Raw genomic sequence first — 23,983 nt, 5'->3', positions numbered from 1 at the left:
AATTTTTGACATTATACCATTTTCCATTTGACTTTAACTTTTTTTTTTGTTAAGATCCTGAATTGGTCAAAAATTTAGCCACCATGAGTTTGTTTGGTCAAAATTTTGACCAACATCAATTATAAACAACAACAAAAAAGAGAAAAGTGCACAAGAGGAGGGATTTTCACTACGATCTCACGGGTGTAGGAGGAGGGATAACCAAAAAGATAACAAGGTCAAAGAAAAAACCCATGAATTCACCAATAACTACAAGAATAGTTTCACTAAGAATTGGTGTAGTGATAATGCAAATTCCAAGTTCTATTCTTTACTTGGTCTCTATACTACTATACTTCCCTTTTTCACAGTGATACAATTTATGACTATCCAAGGTATCATTGATGTCGTGAAGCATGGGAAGAGAATTCATGTGATTGATCTGGGAATTTGAACTGGGTGTCAATGGATGATGTTGATTCAATCCCTCTCTATGAGATCTTCTTCTTCTATAGTTAAGCATCTCAAGATCACAATCATTGGTGTGAATTTTGATAACCTAGAAGACATCAGAAGAAGACTTATAGAGTTTGCTAAATCTTTGGAAGTCCCATTTTGGTACAACCCAATAAAGATCTCAAAGCTAGAAGACATTAATGAAGGTTTATTATGTGAAAGCATGTAAGTTCATGGCTATGAATTTTTCAACTTTTTTTAGAACTTTGTTATATGAACCTAACAAATAAAGCTCATTTCTTTGGTAAACCATTTGTCTGGGAGGAGTGTTCCCAAATAAAGCTCAAAGATATTATTCAAAAGGAGTGAAAAATTATTAGTTTTTGACTTATTTAATTGGTTCTTTGGATGCTAGAAACTTGTTCATCATCTGCTCAACAGAGGAAAATGTAAGAAGAAACATTTTTCTAAAGTCCTATGGTTAACATTTTGAGCAATGGTGTGTTTTTATAGGGGGAAGTTTTATTGTTTTGTAATTTAGAAACAAAGCACCCGATTTAATCTAGATTTTTGGAATTTCATTACTTTTTTGTAGATCATAAAAAATTAAATACCTAAGAACTTTATACAAAAAATTACTTTACAATAATGCAAAATAAGGGTTGTTGTACAATCGTAGAAAATCCCTCATTTGAAATAGGGGCAGGGGCAGGGGTATTTGTTGTGCCAAACAATGAAACTAAAATTTTCATTAAGCTATTTTTTCTCAATGTTTGGTATTGTATATAGTTTCCAATGTCTTATTGTGGAGGAACAAGAAAATTTCTTTAAGAGTTCTTGCTAGTGCCACATTCATATGGTTGCTTTTAAAGTGGCTAGAGTACCACTTGTTGATGTTGATTTGCATCAGCCTTGTATTTTGTATGACAATCTTATTTCTTTGGTTGAATGTTGCATTTTTTTTAAACATGTTAGACTTTTTTTCATAATGTATTATAGATTAGGGTATTTTTCTATGTAATGGCTCACAACATAGTCTATCTTTAATAGGTTTTGTGCTTTAAAAAATATTTAAGCTTCATATTTATTTCTTTTTGAGTCTACTCCAAGTGTTCCCCAAATTTCTATTCTAGAGAATATCTTTATTGATGTTGTTGTTACTATTAGAAATGAAATTAATTAGTTCTTAAGCTTTCTACAAGATGTTGTAGTAGGGAAAGATGTCAAGACATTCCTTGTGGTATTTTTTTTCTTATATAATGTTTTGTCCTACAATCTTATATCATATTCATCCATTTAAATTTGAGTCATGTGGATTTCAAAGTATAATTTTTGAACTCTATAGGTTGCAGGAGGTTTGTTTATTGTTACTATAATTAAGAGTTATTGTAACATTTTAACAATATTTTACATAGGTAAGTTATTAAGAGTTTTTCCTAAGTTTCTTTTTACATCATTATGAATAGTTTATTTCATTTGTTTTGAGTTGCATTGGTAGTTGGTCTATCTAGAAAGAGAGAAATAATATGATTTTGAAATATAGAAAGATGCCAATGGTGTTTTTTAGGCCCTTATCCATAAAATCAAGGAAAATATGATGATTTTTCATCCTTTTGGTCATGGTTGTCCTCTCAAGTCCTTAGATTGGGATATCACTAAAAAATGGAAACTTGTGGAGTGTCATAATAATTAAAAAAATTTCATGGTTAAAATAAGAAGAAATATAAAATGCCACACTAACCCCTTGTTATTAGCTATTGATCATATGATTTAAAATGATGTAGTGGTATCTCATATTTGTGGAGTGTAGTCTAGTGATCTGGTTTTAGATACTGAGAAATAGTTGTTACAATATGACATTTATTATCAATGTGTTGAGAAGTAAATAGATAAGAAGTATAACATTGTATTATAGGTATGGTCCCTTGCTATTGGTCAGATCAAAATATGTATCTATGAAATTAATATCTTCTACAAATATTTTCTATAGTGGCATGCCATGTAGTAGCCAATTTTCAATTACAATGTGAGTAGATCAAGAATTGTCTTAGTGATATCAATAAAACTTATAAAATTATCAAGGATTTGAATGGTGTATATAAGAAAAGAGTTAGTGAGCTACAAATTGAGTTTCTACCTCAAAAACAATAGAGGGAAGACTTGATCACGATATTTTGGCTTACAATGGATATGACTAAATTTAGGATGGAGCAAGTTTCCAATCTATTGGATTAAGAAAAACCACCTACTCAATACTATGGTATCAATACAAAACAATAATAAAAAAAATTCAAACTTATCCAAACCTTGTTAAGTAGAGAATATTAAAGTATTCTCAAAACTAAGTGAAGCTCAAACTAACATACCTTCATTAATTAATCAATTTCATTAATTTTAGGTCTAGACTAATGGGTGATACTCTATGGTATAGGTATGAATCTATAGAGGAAGATTAAGTACTTGATCTTCCAGCTTCAATAACTCTACCACTTGCCTCATTTTGGGTCTTACAGCTGGATCTGGATGGGATCACCACAACCCTATCCCTACCAATTGTTCCATTTCATCCTTCTCAAACTCCACATTTAACTTTATATTTGTAGCATCCAAAAAATTTCCTTGAACATAGGTCTATTGCTCTCTTTCTAAATGCTTAACTAGATTAGAATTCTATCTATGATTTCCTAGCTTTCCTTATTTAAGATAGTCTAAGTAGTTTCCAAAAGAAAACTAGAACTCAAAATGAAACCTATTCTAGTGATCCCATATTTACCTCTTGAAAATTTTGAAATGAAGCTTTGCTAAATTTGGAAAACCAATGAATTCTACAATATAACATACCCAAATTTTTCTTTTCTTGCCCTCCTTATCTCTGATTTTTGACAAGACCTTCTTATTGTTGTCTAAATTGGCCCTTCCTAAAAAATCCCCCCTTCCCCTGCCCCCCCAACCCTTTAGATATTTTTAGGATTAACCTCAAATAAAAATAATAGTTCCATTTAAATATAACCAATATTAGAAAATAATAGATCTCATGGAAGAGAACACAAGAAATCAAGATTTAACATGGTTCATCCAATCCCTAGGCTATGTCCACCAACGAAAAATTCCAATATTATTATTATCCAATGATTACAATCTATAATCCCTTATAGCTCAAGACCACCACAAGAAGCCACAATATTTCCATTACATTATGAAATCCCTAACCCTAAGCCTTTTTTTATACAAGCTTTTGCTACTTACAAAATTTGAGCTAGAATAAGTTGTCCAATAGGAAAAATAGTAATCAATGTCTTTTACAATATAAGGGAAATTTTGGTTTCAACAACGCTACCCCCAAAAAAGCCCATGGGGGCATTTTCCCTTGACCCCACCCTTAACTGTGATAAGGAGTGCACCTAAGGCACTGCTCCAGGACCCTGCAAGGGTGCTACTCCTTGACCCTATCTTAGGGGCACTACTCGCAAACCCCCATAGAAAATAATATGGGGAGAAAAATATGACGAGTAAACCTCTAAGTTTTATTACGCTCCACATCGCAATTATCTCGCACTTGGAGACTAATCAGATTCCATAATAATAACCTCCCACTTGGAGACTAATCATAGCACTACTAAACCTATAACACCCACTAGAATAACAAATCACCTTGGACTCTACTACTATTTTATTCTATTTGGTCTAGAATACCAACTAAAGCTGAAGAGGAGTTCAACTTCTTCCCTATCAATACCTTTGTAACCATATCCACTAGATTTTCATCTGTATGTATCTTGCCTAGCTTTAATTGTCAATCATCCAAAATTGACCAAATGAAATGGTACCACAACTGGATGTGTTTTATCTTTGAATGCACAAAAAAATTCTTCACAAGATGAATGACACTCTGACTATTTAAACAAATATTTATTCCTTTGTGGATGTCTAAAATCTACCATGAAGAACTGAAGCCATATCATCTCCTTGGTTGCCTCTATAGCACCAACATAATCTACCTTTGTAGTGGATAAAGAACTTCCTAATGTAGATCCACCTAAGGTTTTCCTAGGAGTTTCCTCACTCAAACTAGCATCAATCACATCATCAAATTTCATGGTATTAGATATAGAAACAAAATTACTCACAACCATTACCAAGTCATTCCAACTTTCAAGAAAAGAACACAAAATCAAGAGACCCTTAATTTCTTCATCAAAATTAATGCCCATAGAAGATAACTGACTAGTAACAATATTACACTCATTTAAATGATCTGCAATAGATCCACCTTCTATCATCTTCATGGTAAATAAAAACTTCATGAGAAATACCTTATTTGAAGTAGAGGGCTTTTAATACAATTTTGCTAGGGTTTCCATTAACTCTTCCATAATCTTCACTTTTGTAATGTTGAATGTCACTGATGGTGCCAGGCATAATCAAATGCTTCCAAGTTCCTTTCTGTCTAAAATATCCCAGTCCTCATTTGTCATAGTTCCCTAGTTAGTTTTTCCTTCCAACGGATTCTATAAATCCTTCTAATAAAGATAGTCCTCCATTTGCATCTTCCATAACTAAAAGGTCTACCCATTAAACTTGTCAACCCTTAGCTTACCCTTGTCTACCATTACTCCCACTTAACTATGAGACTCCCATTTCAATTATGAGACCTTCCTATAGAGGATCGCTAAAAAAATGATGATGGTTTGGCTAAAAAAAAAACAAATCGTCTAGCTTCAATACCACTTGTTAGGAGTAACCTCAAATGGAAATAATAGTTACATGCAAATATAACCAATATCAAAAAAAAATAGATCACACAGAAAAGAACACAAGACACCAAGATTTAATGTGGTTAACCCAATCCCTAGGCTATGTACACCAATAGCAAGTCTAATAGTATTATTAACTACTGATTACAATACGTAATCCCTTACAACTCAATACTGATGCATGAAGCTACAATATGACCATTACATTATGAAATCCCTAATCTTAAGCATTTTTTATACAAGCTTTTGCCACTTACATTAGGGCTAGAATAAGTCATCCAATAAGAAAAATAGTAGCTGATGTCTTTTACAATATAAGGCCATTTTTGGCTTTGGGGGAACTGCTACCCCCCAAAATGCCCATAAAGGCATTTCCCCTCGACTCCACCACATACTATGATAGGGAACACATTTGGGGTACTACCCCCAAACCCCCATAGAAATAATACGAGGAGAAAACAAGGCCAAATAAACCTCTAAGTCTGATTAGGCTCCACATCACAATAGATATTTCACTTTAGCTTATGACATATTATTTCTCTTTTAGGATGAGTTTGCTGCAATTTTGGGAGGAGAACATAGCCTTAGATGAAGAGAAATTGTTACTAACAAGAGAAGTCACTACTAATTAATAGAGTTAAATCATATTTTTTTAATTGTTTAAATGAATTCATGTGTTCTTAATATAGGAAATAAATACCTTGAAGGTGTGTGTCCCTTTGAATGCTGACTTGACCTCTTAAAGCTAGTAAAAATATTTTATTTAATCATTTTATTCCTCCTACTTCAAGATTGACTTGTTTTTATAGTGAATTGAAGGCATATTTTTATCTTTTGATTTCTCAAAGCATCTCCCTTTTCTTCCTTGGTCCTCTTCTTTATGGGGTAGATTTTGAGCATGAGGGAGGATTGATTGATCCCACCATCCCTCAAGGAATTATCTTGATTTGTCTCTAAACTTCAATTTCCATTCTTGAAATATTTTTCATCTTTCTCATAGTTCTATGTGAATTATGAGATCATTGATTATCTCCTTCCCTTTCCTTGTCACTTTGAGAGCCAAAACATTTTCTTAGAATTTTTAGATGATAGATTTTGCATGTGAGCTTTGGTTTTCTTTTGATATGGATGCTCTATCACAAAATGGCATGGAATTTTGTTGGGTATAATACATGCCCAAAGAGGCTTGTAGAGAGGTAGAAGTAAATGTTATTCATTTACATATTTGTTTTATTATCATAAAAAGTGGAGGTCTTATATGTTTATTTATCTATGAGTGAAGGCCTTATATGTCTATTCCTCTTTGAAACACTACAAAAACTTGGGTGTTTTTTTATGTTTTTATCTTGTAGATATTGTGGAGAATCTATTTCCAAGCTTTTTGTTATGGGTGTTATCATCACTACAATAGATTTGTTCAAGAAGCTCGCATTGATAACATCCAATATAGTTCTTTATGTTCTTGCAATTGATTATCCAATAGAGAATATTTATTTTTATATCTCAGATGATGGTGCATCTCCCATCACTTTCTACTCTCTTGTAGAAACTTTGAGCTTTGCCAAAAAATGGGTACCATTCTATAAAAAGTTAAAAATAAAGAATATGGCACCTTTTATGTATTTCTGTAAAGAAAATGAGTCACTTGATCTTGATTTTGTCTGAGAATGACAAGATATGAAGGTGATGATGATTGATTAAAGTACATAAATCATTAGTTCTTGTGTTATTAAGTCTTCATGCCTCCTTAACATTGTTAAATGATAATTTGTAGGATGATTATGAAGGGTTCAAGAAAAGGATAAGTAGAACATTAGAAGAAAAAAAATTTCCACTTGATTTTACTTCTCATCATAGTGTTGATGGTTTTGTGCATAGAAGCTCAAATGTTAGAAACCAAACAAGTATAGTATAGGTAATAGGGAGAATATGAAGTTAAAATGATTATTTATTATGTTTTTGTAGTATAAACTTTAATCAAGATAGTAAGAGCTTGTCTACAGGATGAATATCTCACACTATTAATTCTTTATATGTATAGGTTATTCATGAAAATAAAATGGTCCATGACAAGAAAGTTGATGCTCTACCCCACCTGATATATGTTGCTAGAGAGAAACACCCCAAGGTCAACCATCATTATAAGACTGGCACCATGAATGTCATGTTTAGTAGATTTTTGTTATTTATCTTTCTAGAACTTATTTAAAAACTTTCTAGTATAAATTGTGATTGAAAAAGTTTTTGAATAATTGTTTGGAAATTTTAATAGTAATGTCAACTATGAAGAATAACATGAAATATATAATATTGTGCTATCAACTATGATAGGTTTTTATGGTATTGAAAATATATACTATTTCTTAACATGATTTTTATTGATCTGATGTGGTGTTGGGTTTTCAACCATGTCTCAATGTTGATGACAGATGCTCCTTTCACACTAAATTTGGACAATGATATACATGTCAGTGATTGTAGAGCTATACAACATGCTATGTGTTTCTCCATTGAATTTAAATCAAAGAAAGAATGTGGTTTTATTCAATTCCCTCAAGTGTTCCATGGAAGTCTCAAGGATGATCCCTTTGGGGACTAGTTGAAAATACTTATAGAAGTATGAAATAATTTACTATCTTTTCTGAACTGATTAACATGTAAGATCTCTATAGCATTTTTGACCGAGTTATTACATGATTATAGATGTAACAATAGGGATTTTGGGTGTATCCACACTATTGGGAAGGGATCAAATTCACTCAAAGACCCTCTTAATGGGGGAACCAACTACTTTCATAGACAAAAGGCTTGTATCGGTTACCACCTAAGATTGATCAACACCACAGGAAAGGAAGTGAAAGACAAAGATAAGGTAATAGAAAATCTTTGGCATTAAATTAGTTTAGAGATTGAAGTTTAGAATATGGCATGTTGTTTTACCAAATTCAAATATTTAACATGAAATAATGATATATATTAGTAAATGTCTTTTAATATCTTAATGTTCATAATAGTATTGTATATTAATAGTGACTCTTTAATTGTTTTTATATTTAGGTATAATCTTGATATCTTTGCTGATTTTTTTTTGTTATTGACTATTTTTTTTGTATTGACAATATTGTAAAACTATGGGAGTCCTTTGGAAAATTCACCAAACCTAATAAAAACAATAAATTATAATTTCAATCTTATTTAAAGCAAGCTTTCTAGTAGTTACTTTTATAGTTGTACACTACTTTGTTTTTAGCCACATAAAAAATATAGTGTCTAGTAGATGTTTGAGAAAAATATGATAAGGACTCCTCTAACCTCTTTTTGAATTTCTTTTATTTACTTAGATTTTACTACACTCGATCATGTTTTAATTTATTATTTTCTAAGAAGCTTCATCTAATAATTCATTATTATCTTTTATTAAATAAAATCTATTTATAGAAAATGAAATGTGAGGAACAATCATGTTGACATGTGGTTGGAATAGTGATTCATAAAAGGTGTTATTATTGTGGAGCTTGATTAGTCTCCAAGTGGGAGATTGTTGTGATGTAGAGCCTAGTCAGCCTTAGAAGTTTATTTGGTGCAATTTTCTCCCCATATTATTTCTATTAGGGTTTGGGGGCAATGTCCTTAAGATAGGGACAAGGGGCAATACCCCTATAGGGTCATAGGGTAGTGCCCCAAGTGCACTCCTTGTCACAGTATAGGGTGGGGTTAAGGGGGAATGCCAACAGGTTTCCATAATAGATCAAGGTAATCATACTCCTATTCTGCTAACAAGGGTGCTATATCCAATTTTTGTTGGAATATTCAAATAGGAACAATGCTTCTGAGAGGGGGGGGGGGGGGGGGGGGGGTGAATCAGAAGTACTATACTTTGACCATTAAAAATTTTTCTTACCTGAAAGTAGATTGCATGCATATACACATATCAAACAATTATGAGAAACACATAAGCATCACCACATAACACTTGAGATTTTGGTAACCCAGAAACCCTCCAAAAATAAGAAGGTAAAATTGGGGTGGGGATGATACCCACAAAATCACTGCAGTAATAATGTTTAACCAATTCTGATGGTTTGTCCTGTTAAAGGCCTACCCTGTTAAAGGCTTTACACTGTATCAATAGTGACTTGATTAAAGGATTTCAAACACTTTACATGAAGTGTTACCTTGTTAAAGGATTTAATCACCTATTTGAAGGATCTACACAATAGTTGTTAAGCTAACCTATCACCATAGGGCTTCCTTTCTAATACAATTGCTAGAGAATATTAGGTATAATACACCTGATATCTTACAATCCTTTGATTGCTGAATATAGGCACTTGATCTACTTTCTTTGATCTTGATCCTCTGTGATCTGATACTCTTCACTCTAAAAAGAGTTTTCCTTACACACCCTTATCCATTCACATATACAATGAGATTTAGTCTTCCTTATAAAGACATTCAAAGACTTAGGGTTAGGTATGGATCTACAATCCATATTGAATCTCTGTTTCCCGCTCATTCCTCACACATTTACTATTGGTTGCATGCCTTCTCCATTTTTCTTATTGGCTGTATGTAGATTGCATAGGAAAAAAAAAAGATTCGATCTTATCTTTTAATCCTTCAAGATTCGTCATATGTAGGCCATGAAAATGGTTTATATTTGCATTTGTAAAGTTACAAACTCATATGTGCATTCTGTGTTGCTTAGCAATTACTGATTCCTGATGCTCGTCACTTATATTAAACTGGCTTACTCAGCTCCTATTGTATTTTTGTATTGTTTGACATCGTCTGTGACTCAACACTCAAATATCACTCGGCACTTGTATCATGCTCGACACCTAAAGTCATTCGACACTTGATCTTTACTTGGCACCTAATCTTGACTCAGCATCTAAAGGTTGCTCGACACCTAAAGGCTTTCCTGACTCGGCTCATGTTGTGGCTCGGCATACATGGTGTACTCAGCTCTAATGTAGAAAGTGGTTAAGTGTGTTGGCACTCAAGTGTCAAAACCATTCTAAGACTAATAATTTTGAGGACCATCTATTCCATTATGAAAATACATTTGAATTGTTAACCCAGGGATGTAGGACTTGAAATGGGTCAGCACAATATGTGCACTAAGTTCCTTTGAGTCTTAACACCTATGCTACAGGAAAGTAAAATGCATGAAAGGAATCTATACTAATAATATAGAACAATAAGCATAGTTAGAATATCAATAGGAAATTTTAGAAACTACAAAAAAGAGAATTCTAAACTAGTTAACTGTTCAAATATCCACTATGACAATTTTCCACAAGTGTTGCAGGAACTCTCACAATAACTATAGTACATGACTAATACAATAAATCTATCTTAAATAAAAAATTACAAGAAACAAATCTACTCTACCTAAATCTATTCCACCTCCCAAGTGGGCCCCCTTGGTTGGCTTCAGCTAACTTAAAAACACAAGTAATCCAAAATCACTCTCTCATTAGAGTTTCTCTTTATGTTACATGTTTGAACAACTTTTAGAGAACAAAGAACAACTTTAGAATTTCTAAATCTCTTTACTAACTCTAACATTCCATATATATAGAAGATTGGAACTAATTAAAAAACATAACATAAAACTCATAAGCAAACATCATTAATAGAAAAAGGGTGGGATGTCAACCATGACTCTTGAAAAATTGATTGAATAATAGAATAATAGTCTGTAGATAGGGTAACAGGTTAGTTTTTCTAAAATAACTCCTTCCACATACATGGCTTATTACCTAGCGTTGACATCTATTTCATGCATTGATTGGTTTCCATTACTCATTTAACACATTGTCTACCAGTCTTCATGCCACTTCCACATTTCTTGCAAATTAGTAACATCTAATATATACAACAATATTTCTACTCTCACTCAAATATTAAAACATAGCTTAAAACATTTATATGAAATACTACACTTTATATATAATATTTAATCAAGGTACTTCATAACAGCTATCCATAGGTTTAATAGGTTCTGGTTGTATGTAGTATAAGTTCTTAAGACATTTAAAACAAGTGTTTTGGAAATGTTTTCTCATGGCTTAAAAGAGTAAAGATCAGACTAGAAAACTATGTCAAATTTTGAGACATTAATTTGTCTCATCATCTACCCCCCCACTATGCCAAAGCTTGTCCTCAAGCATTGTACTTCTTCACCATTTCTTTGAAACTCCCACTATTCTCTTCCCCTATTTTCCACTTCTAAAGGTATAGAAGTATCCTCTAGATCATCTCTAATGCTCACCCAAATGTTCTTCAACTAATGGATCCAACCTGGTGGCATTTCTTTCATACAGGGTCTAGAGAAGGGTAGGAGGCTAGAAGGTTAGTGGCATCTGTAACTCTTTTATGATATGCCTTCCCAATTGTGTATATTTAGGCACTCTATTCAATACTACCTCAAAATTAATAGGTCTATGTGGTTGAGCCTTCTTAAAAGACTCTGGTAGTCAGTTCCATCTATTTCTAAGTCCTACAAGTGCTCTCTATTGTGTAAAATTAGGAAGTGTCTGATACTCCCTATAAACTTTCTCCCTTTCTTCAAAAACCTTCTCTCTAATTTCTGGTTTTGGCCTTCAACAATTCAATTTGAACCAATCTCTTAGTAGATTATAAGGCTTATGGGATTTAGCCTAGAGTGATAGTGGCTCATAATTTTCAAGGTCTCTATAAGCATCCAATTGTCTATCATAATTGGTTTCATTGTGTATCCATGACATTAGAACCCTTAAGTGAACATCCCCTATGTAGAGTAAGGGATTCCATTCTATTTCTTATGGGATTATAAAATTATGTAAATAGGGTTCACACAAAAAGTTATTTTGTCATGAGGGCAAGGTTCGATACACATAATAGAAATCTCGAACATTCTTAAATTCACAATCAATATTTCTCATCGTCATCATCAACTGGAACAATAGAAACTGTTCTTTTAAGCACATAGCATAAACCCTTGGGGGTAGTCTATAGGCTATAACATAATTAGCTAGCTTGAAGGCTTTATTCATTTGTTGATTTTTGTTTTTTTAGTTGCTCCTTTAGTGATTCAATTTCTTTGTCTCTGTCAAATATTGCTTTTTACATCTGGTCCTGCTCTTGTTTCCACAAGGCTTTCTAAAAAATAAAATGATTTATAAACCAAACAATATTGACTAAATTGTTGATGACGAACCTTCTTGAGTTTTAGATTTCATCTTTTGGTCTTTGGAAGCTTGTTGGAAATACTGGGTGTATTAGGAAGATTTATAAGGGATCAGAGAGACATTGGAATATTCAAAGACTAATGGCATAATAGGTTGCTCATTACTAGGTGTTTCTTCTAGGATAGTAGTAAGATTTTATTGGCACGTGTCTTGATTCTCTTGTGGTGTCTCCTTTATAGACTCAGCTTCATATGTTTCTATGTTTTGGGGCTCTACTTTTGCAAGAGAATCATCTGGGACATTTTCAACTACTAACTCTATTTGAGATTTTGAAATTGGGGCATTTTATTTTTCAACAAAAGCTGGAGATACTTGGCCTCACATGCGAGGGCTTCTACTTACAAGAGCTTCTTTAGCTTTGACCACTTTATGGGTCTATTTTGGCTTACATGTGACTGAAGTAGATGTTGCAGGATCAGTTACTATAGGAACAAACCTCTCTCTTTTTGTTACCTTAATAAAGGGATTTTGCATTTCCTTCTCTAGGTTAGGATTAACCTTACCCTTGTCTTTAACCCTAGAAGAGCTTGGCATATCCTCCTCTAAATTAGGCTTGGTAGACTTATCAGGAGAGGGTTCATTTTCCTTCTTAGCTAGATTTTGAATTTTATCTATGGTTTCTTCCTCATTTTCTAAATTTTGAGTAGTAGGGTTAACTTGCAGCTATAAGGTTTTGGTTTCAATCAATTCTATCCATGAAATAGGGGAAGAGTCCCTAAGAGATCTTTCCACTAAAATTTTAATAACGGCAAGATGGGAGACAAGATTTGGCTTTCCTTTTTGGGTTTCCTCATCACTGATACATAACATATTGTAAAGAAAGTTGGGAAAATTGACTTGCATATTATGCCTTGTGCATCTAAGCAATTTAAAATGATGAGCATATAAATTTGAGAACCTACATTCATAGGTTAAATATTTGATAATGTGGGTTTCTTGGTCTAGATATGGAGGTGGAAGAGAAAGTCTCTTACATCCTTGTTTTGTGATGTCTAGTTGAGGGTCACCTTGCTGAGTAAATTGTGCCCTTGCAAATCTAGCATCATGCTCATTTGGATAATGTTCCCCAATTGATGGTAACCTGGTGACCTCTGCCACTCTTTCCTCAATAGAAACCACTCTTAATCCCCAAACTAAGGCTTTTCCTTCATCAATTGTTGTCATGAACTCCATTGCCACTTCCTCACTGAATTCTATTAATTGTAATAAATAATCGAGCCATCCACAAGCATGGAATCACCGCATTGTTTCAATATCTACGAGTAAAATATTATGCATGACTGGCTCATTCCTCTCTAACTGCCCTCCCAATCTTAAAATGTCTAAATACCACTCTTTCTACTATGACAATTTTTAGCCCTCTTGACTCTATAAATTTTCTTTTCCTTGAGCTTCAAAACTAATTTGTAAAAATGCCATAAAAATATCGTATTTCATTACAACTTCTCATAATCAAGACCTCTTTATTTTTCGCATGTAGAATAATGATGCATTAATGGTGGAGTACATTGAGGCTTTAACTACAAATGTTTCTATAATAGCTCTTAGTCCATTCAATCATGCCAAGTACAAGATATCTTTTCCAAAAAATTGCAATAAAAGGTACGACGGATACAAAGAGATTTTTAAAATTAATGAAATGAAAACTATCAGACTACCACCAAAGAATATTCTTTGATGTAGACATGAGTAGGATATCATGGATGTGAAATTTGAAAATTACTACATTTTCTTGGCCTCCCACTAAAATTTGACAAGTGTCCTCACTTTAAAAATTTTGGTATGGCAAGGGGAAACTAGTTTAAGGCTTATATGATATATATAATGCAGTATTAGATATAAAGATCAAAACCTATGTTTTAAAAATGAATAAAGAGTAAAAGAAATTGTTGTACCTAAAAATTTGAAATTGTACATCTATGTGCAAGTTGATGAGGTGGCAAAGGCTGATGATCTCAAAAATTGTTGATAGTTTTGTTTATTGAAAGCAAGAAAAATAGAGTACGGGTGACATGGATTGTGGATGGATGGTAGATAAATAAATGAGATGGGTTGATATGAAGTAAGAGGAAAGTGAATGGAAGGATGAGGCCTTATACTTAAATGAGGCTTATTATGAAAATTCCAAAAATTCTATCATTATAGGGCTATAGGAAGAAGATTTTCATCTTCTACTGCATGAACTGTATTTAAAAGAGTTGGAGCACTGGTTGGTTGAAATTACTATAAGAACTATGCTTTAGTTTATGTCTTATGATAGATACATAACCTATGGCCATTTACAAGTAACTTAAACTGAACAAGATCAATGGTTTTGAGTTGCACTATGCCATTGTCAAATACATGTTAAATTTCATAAGGCCCTAACTAACAAGTTTGTAATTTTCTCGGTTCTCTTTGAAATGAGAATCATGCAGAAGGGCCCAATCTCCTTCTTGAAATATTTTATTCTTGATATGTGCATCATGCCACTATTTTCATTGTTTTTGAATAATTTTTGTTCTTTCTAAATCTCTCTTTCATATTTCATCAAATGAATTTAAATGGAGGAGTCTCTCTTGTTGTGCTATAGGAAGATTGATGTTCAACTCTAAAGTAGTGTGTAGTGTCTTGTGTTGGAATTCAATGAGAAACATTGCTACTTTACCATAGACAAGCTCAAATGGAGTGAATCTAGTTGTTGTCTTCCATGTGGTCCAGTATGCCTGAACAACTTTAGTTAGTCTGCTTGTCCAGTCCTTCTTTTGTATGTGTACTATTTTTGTCAAAATGGCTTCAAGTTCTCTATTGGTAACCTCTACTTGTCCATTTTCTTGAGGGTGATAAGGAATATATTTATAATGCCTTATGCTATATTCCTTCATAACCTTAGTGATCAAGTTTGATGGAAATTGAGCTCCTTGATCTGTGACAAGTTCTCTTGGTACTCCATAGCGGGTAAATATTTCTTCATAGAGGAACTTAGCTACTTTCTCATCTCTGGCACTTGTCATTGCTCTAACTTCCACCCATTTGGTGACATAATTTGTACATACTAGGATGTAATATTTGCCACTTGATGGTAGATCAATTGGGCCTATGAAGTCCATTCCCCACTTATCAAAAGGAGTGACTACAACTTGTGGAGTGAGTGACATCTCATCAGTTTTTGTTGGTCAGCCCATCCTTTGACATTTGTCACACTTAGATGTATATGGCATTGCATCCTTATGTAGAGTTGGCCAATAATATGCTATTGTAAGTATCTTTAGTACTATTCTTTTCCCTACAAAATGGCCTCCACATGGATCATCATGACAAGCATGCAATATATCATATATCTCATTTTTCTTGACACACCTCCTCATAACTTGGTATAGTCCTACATAGAAGAGGTTGTTATCTATCCAAGAATATTAAAAACTTTTCTCTACTAGTCTTCTCTTTTCCTTATAAGAGAAGTGTAGGGGCAATCTATTTGTAGCAAGATAATTTGCAATGTCTGCATACTATGGTGTATGGGTTACTATATGGAACAAGTGCTCATCTGGAAATGTGTCTTCAATTAGAGTTAGATCTTCATCAGCAATGGTAAATATAGACAAATAATCTGCAACTATATTGGATTTTCTCAGCTTATCAATGATAGTAATGCCAAATTCTTTTAATAGTAAGAGCCATCTTGTTTATCTACTAGTGATAACTAGTTTGTTCATTAAATACCTTATAGATGAGTGATCAGTATGAACAAAAATTACATATCTAGTCATATAATGCCTGAATGTGTTCAATGCATAGAGTTCTTTTCTTGTTACTATGTAATTTATCTTAGGTCCATGAAGAGTTTTACTAATATAGTATATGGCATGCTCAAGATTGGCAGGTTTTTGTCCTAATACAGCTCCTACGACATAGTCTAATGTATTTGTATGAATATGAAATGGAATTGACCAATCTAGTCCTTGTAAAACTGGTGCCATGGTGAGAAGTTTCTTAAGCTATAGGAAGGCTTCATCACATTTGAGTGTCCAAATGAATTCAACTTCCTTAGTTAGCAATGTGTACAAAGGACTAGCTATTTTTCTAAAATCTTTTATGAAACATCTATAATAGCTAGCATGACCTAAAAAATATCTTAAGTCTTTTGGTTTTGTAGGTATGGGAAATGTTAGAATTACCTCTATCTTAGCTGGATCTACTTGTATTCTTGTAGTTGATATGAAATGACCAAGTACCACACCTTCTTGCATGAGTATAAAACATTTTTCACTATTAAGTGCAATATTATGTTCTTTACATTAGATAAGAACCTTTTCAAGATTCATCATTTCTTCTTCAAAGGTGACTCCAAATATTGTGAAATCATCCATATATATTTCCATACAATCATGTGATATATCAACAAAAATGTTGATGACAACTCATTGAAAGGTTGTAGGAGCATTGCACAAGCCAAATGGAAAAATTGAATATGCAAAAGTACCCCATGAGTATGTAAATATGGTTTTGTCTTGGTCTTCAAGAGAAATACTTATTTGATTATAACCACTGTACCCATCTAGAAAAGATAAATACTTCTTTCTAGCTAGAGTATCCAAAAATTGATCTATGAATGGTAAAGGAAAGTGATCCCTTTTGGTTGCCTTGTTTAATTCTCTATAATCTACAAAAATCTACCATTTCCATCCCTTTTTAGGCAACATGACTAGGGGTGACACCCAACTACTATCAGATATAGGATAAATAAAACTAGCATCAAGCAATTTTTGCAATTCAGTTTTAACTAATTCTCTAAGGGCTAGATTAATCCTTCTCTAGGGTTGATAGAATAGTAGACACCCTTCATTGATGTATATTCTATGATTACATAATGTAGGACTCAACCCTTTCATATCCCCATAGTCCCATGCAAAATTCTTTTCATGCTTTTGAAGTAGCTCTATTAACTGGTTCATTTGTATGGAAGATAATTTAGGATTAACATGAAGATTATGACCTTCTGATAGCTCAATAGTAGTGGTAGACTCTATCATAGTAGCTTTAGAGATTATACTTGTATCTAATTCACACGGTAAGAGTTGATGAATAATGTCTGGTTCTTTGAGAATAATACAATTCTCATTACATTCCTCATATGTGGTTAACTCTAATATGAAACTATCAAATACATCTTTTTCTACCACACAAGTGTTAGAAAGGATACTTTGAATTACTGAATCCTCTTCCTACAACTTTAGGAAAGATTTTCTATGTAACACCATAAGCTGTGCTATAGAGTTTAACTCTTCTTCTTCATCCCCTAGATCTGGCTAGATAGATGTGCTTAAATCTAGTTGTGGTTGGGTAGGATGATATAAATCAAATTTCTTTGTTGCTTGACATTAGATATGGCCATATTCCCTAATCTACAACTTATATTTGCATCAACTATAGCTAACCATGGTCATCCTAGGATGATAGGGTAACTAGATAAATTAACTTTTGGGGACAAACTCATGAAATCAGCAGGATACTCTAGAGATTCTAGGGTCACAACTATGTTTTCTATCATCCCATTAGGAGTGACAGTAGAACTATTTGCAAGTTGCAAAATTGTTGGAGTAGCCCTTAATCCTTCTATTTTCAACTTCTTAATAGTATCCTTGGTCATGAAATTTATAGTGGCACTAAGATCAATTAAAGAATTTTTAATATGTTGACCATTTATAATCACATTCACAACTAGACTACCTAGATCAAAATATTTAGGAGCGATCAATTTTCCTAACATAATGTCAACCAATTGTCCCACAACATGGACTACTGTTGGGTCCTTATCTTCCTCCCAAGATTCTTTAGGTAGGTTTTTCTAATGGATTTTCCATAGATGGGAACATCTTTAATAGCTTGGAATAGGGGTATTTGGACATGCATGTTCTTTAATTGATCAATAATATCAAAAGACAATTCTTCTCTTTGTCCAAGTTTACTTTTTACATGGTTTTCTAGAAAAGGTAGTTTAACTGCTAGCTAGGCTTGAGCTGAAATATTGACATTAGTTGGGTCAACCTTCTTAGAAACTAGGGGTTTTGATGCTAAAGGACTGTTTGGTATTTCAATTATAAGAGGTAGCTTAGGTACTGGTATGGTTGTACTAGATCTCAAATGTATATTTGCAACATTTAGAGCATAAGTAGGATATTGTTGTGCATCAACAGAGTGGATGGCTTGTTGCAACTGCTGGTTATTTGGATTTGGTTGTGTATGTAACTGGATCTATTTTTTAGATCCAAGATTTAGAGGTGGTGGCATTAGTGTAGGTTGTTGGACTAGGGGTGGTAGTTGTGGAGTACTAGGATTTTGGTTAGGCCACTGTTGAGGTCCTCTCCATTGGTTTGTGAACTGCCAATTCCCTTGGGGTGGTTGCCATTGGTTCTACTAGTTTTTCCATTGACTATTTTATTGGTTGGGCTAGGAAGGTTGGGATTTTTGAGGCCATTGGGGTTGTTGTGGATTATTTTTCCAAGCATTATTCCAATTAGGTTGACTATATTGTGGAGGACCTTTGGTATTATGGTTTTGCCATTGATTATCATATAGATTTGAATTTTGCAAAGGGTGCAGAGGCATACCTTGATGTTGGACCCATGGATGACATTGAGAAACAAAGAATACTTGCTCATCATCTTTATCTATCTTGATGTACTCAGTTGGAAGATGCTAGTTTTCCATGCTAGCGACCAGTTTGCATTTGCAATCCTTCTTTTGCTTTTGGCAATGAGGGCAGTATTCAGCTAGTTGTACTTTGGCTTCTACATATTTCTTCTTTGTATTCATTGTGTTGAGATCTATGGAAACATCATTTATAATATCTTGCTTAAAATCTAAGAGCATATTAGATATCTCAAGCTTTGAAATACCCTAACTAATTCCTTTGATAACTATAGCCTAGTGTCGTTTCCCTTTGTTCATGGTTGATCTTGAGTAATTAAGACAAATATTTTTGAGGTCATCCAAGAAGATTGATACACATCTCCTCTAGCCATCAAGTCTAATTCTTCTAGACAATTATCATTCACACCTCTTAAAAGGACTAGCTTTTGTGAATCCTTACACATCACATGCTGAGGGTTTTTCTATACTGTATACAAGAAATGTGCAACATAGTCTTCCAATATTTCTTCCTCCTTTTGTGATATTCAAAAAATATCATCTCCTCTTAAATCATTTGCTTTGAAATACTCTTTGTATTTATCTAGAAATAGAGTTTGCATTTCATCCCAAGTAACTGTTGCATTGGCTCCTAAACACATGAACCATCATAAAGCTGACTCTTTCAATGTTGGTAGAAATGATTTGAGCTTATGGGCATCATTGTTGTAGTAAAAAATATGATAGAGTATGCCAAATTCAAACAAGAAAGTATCAAGATCTTCAGTTGCAAGGCCATAAAACTTTGGGAGAGCATTTGGAGGTATATTTTTTAGATTAGCATTAGTTACAAGGCTTGGGAGAAGAAATGGAAAATTAGGTTGTACCATTACTAGAGGTATTTGATTATGAAGTTGCTATTGAAAAAGGATATTGGGTACTGGATTGTTAACAACTAGTGGATTTGGAGTAGTACTATCAAGAATATTGGCCAAAATTTTAGCAAAAGGTTGAAGGCCATTTGTATCCAAAGGTTCTGCCCTTGAGGATGATTCTATAGGAAAAATAGGGCTTGCATCTAAAAAAGGAAACTCAGCTTCTTCTTCAATTTCTTCATTAAACTTAATAGGCTATCATGGAATAAATTTTCCATATTCATCTCGTAGTCTTCCTGTTGGATGCATGCAATCAAATTGGTGACTTGTGAATCAAGCACTCAATCTTGTGGTTTCTACCTAACACACTAATCTAGAAACTAACGACTTAGGAAGGTTCCTAGTTTGACACCATCCCTAACAACAACGCCAAAAATGTAAGTTTCCATAATAGATCAAGATAATCATACTCCTATTATGCTAACAAGGGTTCTATATCCAATTTTGAGGACCATCTATTCCATTATGAAAATACATTTGAATTGTCAACCCAGGGACGTAAGACTTGAAATGGGTTAGCACAATATGTGCACTAAGTTCCTTTAAGTCTTAACACCTATGCTACAAGAAAGTAAAATGCATGAAAGGAATCTATACTACTAATATAGAATAGTAAGCACACTTAGACTATAAATAGGGAACTGTAGAAACTATAGAAAAGAGAATTCTAAACTAGTTAACAGTTCAAATATCCACTATGACAATTTTCCACAAGTGTTGCAGGAACTCTCATAGTAATTATGCTACAGGATTAATAAAATAAATCTATCTTAAATAGAAAAATAGAAGAAAAAATTCTACTCTACCTAAATCTAGTCCACCTCTCAAGTGGGCCTGTCATGTCCCCTTTTCAAATAATTAAAAATAATAATCTTTGCTAAGGTAGGCAGGCCCAAAAAGGTGAAGTTTCAGAAAAAGGGGATAATCTTTGGAAGCTAATGGACTAATAAATGAAAATTATTATTAAAATATGTTTTATTAACCCCTCTTGGACATGACTTAGGGTTATGCCCTCTTTTAAGGGGTTTGGAGGCATTTTGGGCTGATTCCAGAACTTGATTTTTGCGCATTGCTTTGTTGTTCTTCAGAGGCTGCCAAACCTGTGGAGAAGGAGACCCAAGAATGGGAGTTTGCAGGTTTCTAGGAAGGCTAAGGGTGGGAGTTTGAATCCATTCCATGTGCATTCTCATACAAATTTTTCCTTTGTGCTGAACAGTGTAGATTTGTGGGTTTTCGGGTGTGTTTTTTGTATGAGTTTGGTGTTTTTAGTTGAGTATTTCATATCAGTGTGGGTTGCTGCTATATTTCAGACTTTAAGATGTTAAAATAGAGCTGAATATATGTATTGGGATGTGATTAAACTTCTAAGATAGATTATTAGTGTGTTTGTGGTATTTTCGGGCATTTTTGTGTTAATTTCAGAAGCCCGAAGAGCATAGTTTTTGTCCTACATTTGTGAACTGTTGTGTAAAGGATATATAGATCTTGAAATTTCATTTTTTAGGCTGTTATGCCACAAAATTTTTTGTAAAAATGTCCATTTTCAGATTTATTAATAATTTGTGAAGTTGTGAAGTTTTTTGGCACTATTTCGGACATACCTGATTTGAGTTTTATTGAGAAATTGGTGGATCTTTGTAATATTGGTTGTTTGATTTTAAAGATCTGATTTTAGGATTGAAAGATCATACAAAATCAGTAAAGGGACATTTCAGTGGTATCAGAGCCATGATCTTGCCAGCCTGAGGGTTTGCAGAAGTTTGCATGTCAGTTTTGACAACTACGCAGATCTTGCATGTCAAAATTTATGGTTGCATTTTGCTTCTAATCAGTTGTATGTCAAAATCTATGGTTGCATGCTACTTCTAATCATTTTCATGTTAGTTCTTTGTGAATTTGGTGGTTACATGTTGCTTCTAATCAGTTGCATGTCAAAATCTATGGTTGCATGCTACTTCTAATCAATTGCATGTTAGTTCTTGGTGTTTGAAGAAGTTATAACCTATTGGGGTTACACTCTACATTACCTAGAATGGACAGGTATAGTACAAAGTCTCAGAGGACACAATCTTGGACAATTGATATCCAAAGTCAGAATAGTAGAAAGGATGGTTATTTAGACATTCGAGATAAACTTAGGAAAATAAGCCATGACATGTCTAAATAGTTGGTTGAGCACCACCGTATAATGAATGACATGTTGTCCGACCCAACTAAGGTGGATAAGTTGACTAGATTTCTATTTGGCAGATTTTCTCACAGGACAGATGACACAATTACCAACAATTTGCATGAGGAGTTTGAGAAACTAGCTTATAGCCAGGCTGAGGTCTTAGATTCTACTCCACCATAGGAGGTAGTGAGAAAGGATATTACGCAAATTGATAGTAATGGTCAACTTGATACTCAAATTGAAACAATTGTATACAGGTCGTCAAAGGGTGATGTCATAGGTATTCATGATGGTATAGTTACAACAGGTAGTGACTACAATGTAGTGGGTTTAGATGATGATTATGAGGATGTTGTTGTGCATGATGGTGAGATACCTGGTAGAGATGAGTAGACATTGAGCATTCATGACTTTGCTGAGAAAGAGTACTAGGCACAGTTAGATGCTTTGACACATGAGGTTGAGGCTGGTAGTACTTCACATGATTTTTCCAGCCAACTGAAAGTGAACAAAGACAGTATTGTGACTTCATTATCTCATCATGATAGGTATGTGGAGTTAGTTGGTATTGGTCATATTACTCAGGTGAGGAGTTTTCTTGAGTTACCAGCTGATTCTAGTTTACAGATATGGACTCGAGATTTTTATATTGGCATTTGGGATTCAGTTGACTGGAGATCTTTAACACTTTTTGGTAGCAGTGTTTGTTTGGGTTCTATCATGGATTTGATTAGAAGATTGCACGGTGTTGTCTCTTCTTGTGCCAGCAGCTTGTCAGATGCTAGTATTAGTTTTTATACACTAGTGTTGGGCTTTTTTCATATATCTTGTCGACCATACTTGCTAGAATATGTTGACGATCTTTCATATTTGACAGTGTGTACAGATGAGTCCCAGGATCATATTGGCATTGATGACATCTAAGAGGATGCAATGGGTAGTTTTGAAGACTTAGTTTCCTTGGTAGTTTCTTTTGGTATAGAGGAGTTAGACATCAGTGCTACAATTTTTGATACTCCATATGTTGATATGAGCTTTGGAGTTGATTCACAGGATATGGATGGTAATACTCTAGAGACTAGTAACTTTAAGGATACTCCTTTAGACAGTGCATCAGAGGAGGTTTGTAGGAGATAGTCTAGTGAGTGCCATCATGTGTCTAATTAGTTGAGAGTTAGTGAGCAAGACATTGCTATCGCTCACCAGCATTTTGATGCTTCTTGTCAGTTGTTAGCAGTTTATGGATGGGGTTCTCCTACTAGTGATGAGCAGGGAGGCAGTTATCTTTCCTTGACAGAGTTCCACTCTTTATGGGAGGCTATCCAAATTTTGAGACAAGATTATATGTAGTTGATAACTCATAGAGATTATCTTATGGAGTGGGGCAGTACAGCATACGATGCATTGTTGGCCAAGGAAGATGACATGAGTGAGCTTACTCAATAGCTTGAGGTGACTTCTGAGATTCTTAAGAGTACACAATTGGCTTTCAAGGAGTCATAGTTTCATTTGGCTAAGGTGACCATGGAGTTAGAGAAACTACAGTCTTTACCAGATTCTATATAGTCACAAGCTATGGTGTCTGGTGATCCGAGGTAGTCCATGGTCGAGATTGTCAAAGACAGTGGAGATGGGGATGCATCCATCCTTGATACTAACATTGGCATATCAGGTTTGTCCCCACTAGAGTCAGGTTCAGTTGAGTTGGGTGCTGCAACAGATTGTTGTGGTATGCCTAACATGGTGGTGACCTCTAGTACTAATGGCACGAAGACTAGAGATGATGTATCAGAGACCATGTGTGATGTTGGTGAACTGATAGTTGGCATGGTTCCTACT

At 33.9% G+C, this 23,983-nt stretch overlaps 1 pseudogene; it reads left to right on the top strand.

The window, feature by feature from the left end:
• Positions 1-6,274: 6,274 nt before the first annotated feature.
• Positions 6,275-23,983, top strand: part of LOC149548389 (cellulose synthase-like protein H1) — a 32,607-nt pseudogene continuing 14,898 nt past the window's right edge.

This window comes from Cupressus sempervirens, chromosome 7 (assembly GCF_028749045.1).
Source record: "Cupressus sempervirens isolate cs-2001-9-10 chromosome 7, ASM2874904v1, whole genome shotgun sequence".
In the NCBI taxonomy this organism is placed as follows: domain Eukaryota; kingdom Viridiplantae; phylum Streptophyta; class Pinopsida; order Cupressales; family Cupressaceae; genus Cupressus; species Cupressus sempervirens.
This window is presented reverse-complemented; position numbering and strand designations above follow the sequence as displayed.